We start from the raw sequence: 8809 nt of genomic DNA, 5'->3' as shown, positions 1-8809 counted from the left end.
AACTCCACCCGGGACTATCCTAAGGTAATTTAAAGCAATACATTACAAAAGGAGCCTTTGCTGGCTGCAGTCAGTGTAAAGTGATGGTTATAAACTGTCTTAATCTTCTTTCTTGTGAAGCATAATCTGGTCATAAGCTTCTGTTGTCCTTTGGACTGCTGGTATAAAAATACTGCTAAATGCAGGTGCTAAGGATGCCTGTTTGAATTGCTTGCATCTAGGATTACCAGACAATCCCAAACCTAAACCACAGTAGCTCTGCTGTAGAAAGAGGAGGAGTCCAGCAAAGAGCTCTATCCGGGGAAATGGAATAGACCAACTAAGGCTGGCCTCTGGGGGGATTTTAAGCCCCGCCCAAAACTAATACAAAGTAAGGTATCTACACTATTGGGAAAATCTATAAACAGGGGGAACTGAAGCAGAAGAGGGGGAAAGGCAGAGCCAAGACTTCAAAATGTTGACTAAATTGAGACTACCTTGAGCCTGTGCAAACTGGAGAAGACACGCTTACATGAAGTTGATGAAAATGATTCAAACAGGGATCTACAGATGTTATAGAACTAGATACCATCTATGTTAAGATGTACATATATAAACAATACTACTAGTCATTGCAAGGGGACTGGAGATTTAAAGACTCACAAAAATTACAGCCATAGATAATGGAAACTTTTTTTTCCTCCCTTTCTGTAGCCCCCATGGATTTGAACTGTTCTCTCTTCACCTTGCCAGGATTACAGCCTTACAATCCTTTCCCTCCTAACCCCTTGGTCTATCATTATATTTCCTCATATGATATACTACTAGCTGTGTTTTTAGTATCTACCATGCACAGTTCCTCTCATCTGTCCCACTTGCTAAATTTGTAGCCAATATAAGGACTCAAGTGTTTGCCAATATCTCAGCTTCTGATTCAGATGAAGCAGATGGAGTGTTGACCCAATCATAGAATGAAGTCTGGATGTAAGGAGGCACTGAATATAAATTTATTTATTTTTTAAAAAATGTTGTTCATTCATTCAGTCGTTTCCGACTCTTCGTGACTTCATGGACCAGTATAAAGTTTACATGTAAGTTATTCAGTTGTTTGGGGAGATATGGTTTGGTTAGTTTGAATGGGGTTACACTTCCTTTGAAATATGAGGTTTACAGTTCAGTGGCACTCTTAGATCCAGTTTTTTCACCTGATTATTGTGATGTAGAAGACCTTCGATCAAATTAGGTTGTTTGTGCTTTAGATAGATAGATAGATAGACAGACAGATTTAATCGGTGTATTGCTTCTTCCCTTCAAAACATAATTGAAATTTTGGTCAATGCAGGAAATATTTACTAGGATTTTTTTGTGGGAATAGTCATGGAATACAAAAAGAGCCATGCGGGATTAAGCAAAACTCTATGGCAGTGGTTCTCAGCCTTTGGTCCTCCAGGTGTTTTGGACTTCAGCTCCCACAATTCTTAACAACTAGTAAGATTGCTGGGATTTCTGGGAAATGAAGTCTAAAATAACTGGAGGACCAAAGGTTGAGAACCACTGCTCTATGGAGTCTTTCAAGACTGATCTAATAGAAGGACATGAGCAGAATATTACCATCTGAATGTGACCACTTTTACCCATTCTAAAATAGTTAAATTAGCTGACAATCTTCAAATTCAAGGTGCTCCTGATTACTTATAGAGCCTGGTTTGAACTGAGGCCCACCCTGTGAGCAGACAGCCTTAAATCTACTCCATGATCTAATTGCAATCCATAACCACCTCCCTCCCCACTTCTGAAACCTACATTACAAAGAAACAAGTGCTGCTATAGTTCAGAATTGACTCAGATGAGGCAAATGGTGACTAAGGAGAGATTTCTGATGGAAGTCCCATCATTCATCCTTCAAAAAAGCTTCCCGGGTGTATACACTGGGGGCCTGGAAAACTTTAATTTTTTGGATGTGAGCTCCCCAAATTCCTCAGCTAGCCTTGTGCTGTCAAAAAGAAACATTTCCCAGTTCTGACTATGTTGTTATCCCTCAGATAACAGGAGCAGACTTGAAAATAAAATCTCCCAGGACTTTAAAAAATGTATGTATTTAAAAATATTTCTTTTTACTGTTGCTTTCCATTGGTATTTTATTGTTTTTATAAGCTTATATAGTCTGATGTAGTTTTTAGCATTTTTAAAACATGCTTGATTCTGTTATGAAGAGTAATATGAAAATGTATTAATAAAAGAATTCAACACATAGACAGTGTAGTTCCCTTGCTTGTTTGTTTATGCTGAAGACTGTATTTCGATGTATCTGATGGCCCATGGGAATAAATAAACCTAGAACACTAATCAAAACAGTACTTTCTGGGATGCCAAGAAATATATGTCCAAGTCATGAAAGACCTGCTTTGTCTTATATTTATGAAATAACTAAATTACTTTAAAATTACTTCAGTGGAACAGTTCATTCAGTTTGTTCACTGACATATTACAACTAGGAAATCTTTATTTACAGAAATATATTTCTATTTCTTTACCAAGCACCAGATGGATCCAGGTGGGGAAAGTCATGAATGAAGCATCTGAAGCAAACCAAGTATATCTGGGTTTTATTGTTTCAATCTTCAATATATTCAAACTGTAATATATCTCTGGCACCTTTTCTTAAAAGACTTTTTTTTATCTCCAGGCTATGTATACATCCTTTAGACTCTCTCTGCATATCTTGTCTCCAAGAATCTCGAACCTTTAATGCCCATTTTTCCCCTTTGAATCACTCCATCTTGTTTTTGTTATTTACTACAATCTCTACATTCCACTTGCATTAATACAACTGTGTTCAGAAAAAATTGGTGTATTATCTCAACTTCCCAGTGTATGTGAGCTATTTTCAATATTTAGATTATACTCTTTGATATCCTGTTCAATGCCAGCTAGAGGAGACCTACTGAATTAATTGTCAAATGGTGAGTCAGCATGTAAGTAAAGACCAATGATGCAATGGCCCAACTCTAGTTGGGACAAATAGTGGGATACAGGCATTAGAATGTTCACAATTCTTAATTATAAGTCAGCCTTGTTGACTTCATACCCTGTATCTACTAAATTGGTGAGTTCAGGAGAGGACCAATCACTATTTAGCATAGCTCCTCTCCTTTCAAGAGTATCTGGACAATAGCCAGGTGAGCAATTATTAGGTGAGCAATTAAAGCAACTTTCCTGATTTTCCTCTTCCCATTCCATTCCATTCACTATGACATGTGTTATTCATATATCTTTGTTGCCAAAGAATCCAGCTGTTAGATACTATGGGTTTCTCTTTTAGCCTAGTATTGTAACAGCAGAGGACTAATATACTAAACAATTCTGAATACACAATTAAGTGTGTGGGAAGGGAAGGAGAGGGCCTGTAAGTTCTTCAGCAGCTTAAAAGACTCAAGGAAAGTGGGGTTGGGTGTCTTGGTGATTAGAAGGCAAGTCCCAGGAGTCTTACATCACCGTTGACCCTTGCTGCGCTCTTCCAAATAAGTGAGCTGTTGAGTGACTGTTTCTGATTTTAGAGCATGATGTTTCTGTACTGGGGCCAGACTGGTCCCTTGGGTTGTTCTCTGCCTCCCCATGAGAAAGCTACAAGGGCTGGGAAAGGTCATCCCAGCTGAGCTCACTACAACCTCTTTCAAAGGCCAAAGGATGGGTCAACATAATCATGATTGGTTTGGAAGATGGAAAGAAAAGAAGGAGGAGATGCTCTTTGATCTCAGACCTAAACTTCCACACAAGCCCAAGCAAAGTGAACTTCTTGAATCTTTTTGTGCTTTTGTGTTTTCTCCCCCTTAATTATTCCCTGATGAAATCCTGCATAAACTAAATGCAAAGATTCAATTTCCACCTCTGCCTTTGCTCACTAACATAATAATGTTTAACTGGAAGCAGTAGATTAGATCCACCACTCCTTTCCCCCCAATTTGGTTAGAGGCAAAGTACTTGAATTATGTTGACTTCAAGGCAACTATGACTATTTAAATAAATTAAGATTTAAACCCCACACCAAGAAGGCACTGCCTCTTAACTCAATTTGTCAAATAGGACTCTTGTGTTATGGATTACAAGAGTTTGATCCATCACTAGAGAGCAAAGAGGAGCAGACCAAATGGATGTTTCCAATACATTTCAGAATGATAGAATTTGTGTCCCGGCATTGAATGTTTGCCATATATATGCTGTGCTCCGTCCTGAGTCCACTTCGGGATGAGAAGGGCAGAATATCAATGTTTTAAATAAATAAATAAATAAATGGTTCTAACATCCTCGGAGAGCATCAATGCCTAAAAGCATGTGCTAGGCCTTTGATGAATCCAGTGGAGTTAAAGCTGAAAAACATTGGGAGTTGCAGTTCATCATCAATATCTATACTTCACCCACTCTGGGAATAGATTGTAAGAAAGAAAAAGCAGGCCAGATCTAGCACCCCCCCCCCCCCCCGCCCCACACACACCCTTATTCAGAAATCCCTCTTTTGAGGCATATAAGCTTATTATAATAATAATAACTTTATTCTTATATCCTGCCACCATTTCCCCAAAGGGACTCGGGGCAGCTTACATGGGAACAAAGCCCAATATAAACAGTTTTAAGTGATACAGCTAAAAACATAAACAGTAAAATATATTTTAAAACAATAAAATATAAAGCAACATAAAAACATCAAGCTTCACCTCTCACAATTACATCTGGGATTATTGCAGATACCAGGAAGATCTATTCAAAAGAAGATCAAGGTTTAGATCAGGAACAGGAAAAGTTCAGCCCTACACATATTGTTTGACTACAACACACATCCGGATAGCCAATGCTGAGGAACGTTGGGAAGTACAGTTCAGCACTACCTGAAGGGCTGCATTTTGCACACTCCTGACCTGAATTGTGCTCTTTTGGGCCACTATTGTTAGACATGGACTCCCATTGAGTCGGATTTTGCAGTGACACTTGAATGCTCCCTGTTTGAACCTCCCTGGCTTTGAACTCCTCAACTGTCTTGTTTCCAGAGCTCATCCAGAGTTGGCCTTCCCTGAAACAGGACTAAATGATTAGATTGGCAGCTGGTGTGTCATTGCAACTTGAATCCACCCTGAGTGGATTGTAATGGAAGTATCGAACTGGTGAGTTTGTCTTGAAGACAGAGTTCAACCTGTTGGATAGCTACTTTAAAGTTCAAAATCAGTCAACCCCCACTGGCATAAAATAAAAACTGTAAAGCACTTAATATGATGAAAATGCGAATACAATGTCACATAAAAAGTCAAATATGTTCCTGCTCTTGTATGAAAAGAACCTTTGATGTGCATTCCTATAACTTTTTTATTTTAAAATTTTTGACAACTTTTGACAGACACAATAATAAATGAGATTAAAGGACAAATCTAATGTGACCTCTGAAACATGATTGTTCCCTTCCACAGGTTCTCCAACATTTCACAGATGAAAACTAGGACATGTATGGCAAAGCAACATCTGAATATGGTAAAGATACCAAACATTAATTATGAGGAAGAATATGCAGCCTATAAGAGGTTGCAGCAGTTTGCTTTTCACTGAGCTGACTGGTAAGTAAAAATCTGCCTACAGTGGAACAGTTGGAGGATACATTTCTGCCATGTAAATCCCGTGGAGTTTAGTTAAGTTCACATGCTTTGGATTGCAGCATTCACTACCAAAATGTAAACTTTTCATGCTGTGGATTTTGTGATTCAGCCCAAAAAGGTTGTGCTGCAGATATACAAGGGAGTCCTAGGAGGTGATTCAGATGGTTGAATCTCATGAAGAAGTGGCCTTGTTTGCATATTTGTGATTTTACAAACTGACAGAGTTGCATGGGTCATACCATGGGAGATTGGAGTGGGTGGAAGGCTCCTTTGGCTTGAACCATTTTGTCATCATTGCTCAATTAGCTAGCAACATCGTTCATAATTCCTGCATCATAACCAACCCACTTGCAGTGCCATTTCAATAATAAACTTAATGTGTTGATTTATAGTAAGCAAACCAATTATATTCACTGCGTCCTTACTTACTTACTTAGGCGATCCCTCGTTGTCTGAGTAGGATTGTCTTCCAAGATCAGTTTTCTGGTGGTGGGTCTGCAGGTGACTGTGGAGCCCTATTCTTGATCTGCATGTTCTCCCACAGTGAGGGCATCGGTTTCCAGGTGAAAGGTGGTCCCGGTCGGGGTTGGCTTGATGCACCTTTCTCTTGGCACGTCTCTCTCTTTTGCCCTCCATTTGTACCTCTTCAAATTCTACAGCACTGCTGTCACAGCTGACCTCCAGCTGGGGCGCTCAGGGGCTAGGGCTTCTCAGTTCTCAGTGTCAAACCATGTTGCAATGCCATTTATTTCCATGGCTGTCCAGTTCCAATAAGCCTTTAGTTACAGGTTCACTAAGACCCCTTCCACACAGCCAAATAAAATTCACATTATCTACTTCGGACTAGGATATATGGCAGTGTGGGCTCAGATATTCCAGTTCAAAGCAGATATTGTGGGTTGTTATCCCTTGATATTCTGGGTTATATGGCTGTGTGGAAGGGGTCTATGATGCAGAGAACCCATTGGGAGGTAATTTCATTAAGGGTCTTTTTCCATCAAAAGTGTCTGCCTTCTCAACCTGTGACTCAATAACAGTGGAAAAAGCAACCAAATAGCATAGGAAATCAACCAGTCTATACTTGTTGAAGGGGACTACTAAATCAAAACCAGACAATATAATGATCTCTAAAGTAAAATCTGGATACAGGAATGTAAGGAACCAACTTACACTATACCCAACAATTTTTTTGGTCTGACTGGCAATGGGTTTCAAGACCACAGGCAAGAAGAGTTTTCCAATTGTATGTTTCCCAATTCTCAGAATGGGGGCAGAACTTGGAAACTTTCCTAAGCATATGGTTCATGGAATTTCCCAGTCACATAAAGCAGGTGAGTTACAATCCCTATTATGTATAATGTTACAGCTTCTTTAGTCAAAAGGATTTAATTTTGTTTACTAGGTTGACAGAAACACATATTAGCTTTTCTAGTCAACAGATAATAATAAATAGAGGTTGGGAGGATAATGCTGAATGCGGTGAACAGTTATATTCTGGATTCCTGAAAAGTACAAAATCCATGAAAAAAGCCTAGCTCAGTTCTGCCTAGTTTGATGGGGTTCTCCACTTCTCACTCAGTCCACTGTACAACAACCTACCACGTTGACCACCTTATCACATTGAGAAATTTCCCAGTCATAGGCCACTTCAGCCCCCTTTCAAGCATGGAGAGGAACTGAGCTCATCACATGAGTAAAAGTACTTCCAGCTGTTGTGCATAGAACTCTGAGGTTTAAAAGAGGCAGAAATGTCCTGAAAGGAGGGAACTCTGACAATCTGACCTCATCACATTGAGAAATTTCCCCCCTGATAGGACACTTCATCCTCTTTTCAAGCATGGAAAGGTTTGGAGCTCATCACATGTTCCAGGGTTCAAAAAAAAAGGCAGAATAATCATGAAAAGAGGGAAATCTGAACACGGTATGAGTGTTCAGAGCTCCTATCTCTTATCATACTTCACTCCCATCTTTACAACTGAAAAACATGTGGGATGGGAACTATCAAAAGTTTCCCATCCTATTTCATTGCCCAACCATCAGTAGTCTGTTTTATCCTATGGGCTTTGATGCAGAATCGTAGGATCCAAAGGAAAGCAAGGGTTTTAACTTGGAGCACTGTCTCTTGTATCCTATGGGTTTGGTGCAAAATAATACTATCCCATGAAAAGCAATGGTTTTAACCTGAATCACTGTCTCTTGTATCCTATGGGGTTTGGAGCAGAACCATAGGATCTCATGGAAATAACTGGTTTTAAACTGGTGTCAGTCTCCTTTAGGGTAAGGGACTTTTGGCAGAGCAAGGGATGGATTTCGGATACTGTAGTTTCTCCTGGTCTTTAAAAAAAGCAATACTGACCTTGTGATGAATGCAAGATAAATGTATTGCCAGCTCTTAAGTTTCCACTGATGGGGAGGCAGAAGTCCAAAGGGGACTATTCTCTCCCTTAAAAGGAACAATTCTCTCCCTTAAAGGGAAGGTCACCCATGCTTTCCTCTCTCAATGTGATGAGGTGGTTATTTAATGAGATCTTTTAACCATTTATGTAGCATGTGAGGTGGTATAGTCAGTTACCATTCCAACAAGATGCTTAAATCTGGACCCAGCACAGTCATTATAAGTCACCTTTCCAAGTAAATTTACAAAATGATCCCTTGATCTCTGCTGCACCTAGATTATCTAAACTGTGATATTCCATGTGGTTGAGTGTTTTTTCATACTGCATACAGTCAATGCTAAATTTGCCAACAGAGTATGCTGAAATCACAAGTACTTGAGAACAAATGTGTGTGATACATACTTCACATGCATATGTTGCTTGTATTCATACCCTAAATTTTGTGATAAAATGGACCCTTCATATTCACTGAAGTTTGGTTCCAGGAGCCTATATGGATACCAAAATCCATGTATGTTCTAGTATTATTGTATACCATGGAATAGTAAAATGGTGTCCCTTATGTAAAATTGCAATTTTGAAAAATTGAATATTTTCAAGCCATGGATGGTGGAATCCATTGATATGGAGTCTGTGAATATGAAAGGCTAACTCCATATGCTTAAAGAAAATAATGCTGTCTATCAACTGATAGACATGTTTCTTTGATAGATAGTTTTTGCACTGGCCTTGGTTCCTCCTTAAAGAAGCAGGAAAGCATTGGAGAATATTCAGCCCCCTTTCCCTGTAGTAAAG

The sequence above is a fragment of the Anolis sagrei genome, chromosome 1, assembly GCF_037176765.1.
Source record: "Anolis sagrei isolate rAnoSag1 chromosome 1, rAnoSag1.mat, whole genome shotgun sequence".
NCBI classification, from domain to species: Eukaryota; Metazoa; Chordata; class Lepidosauria; order Squamata; family Dactyloidae; genus Anolis; species Anolis sagrei.
The sequence above is the reverse complement of the archived record's forward strand: the minus strand, read 5'-3'. Positions refer to the sequence as shown.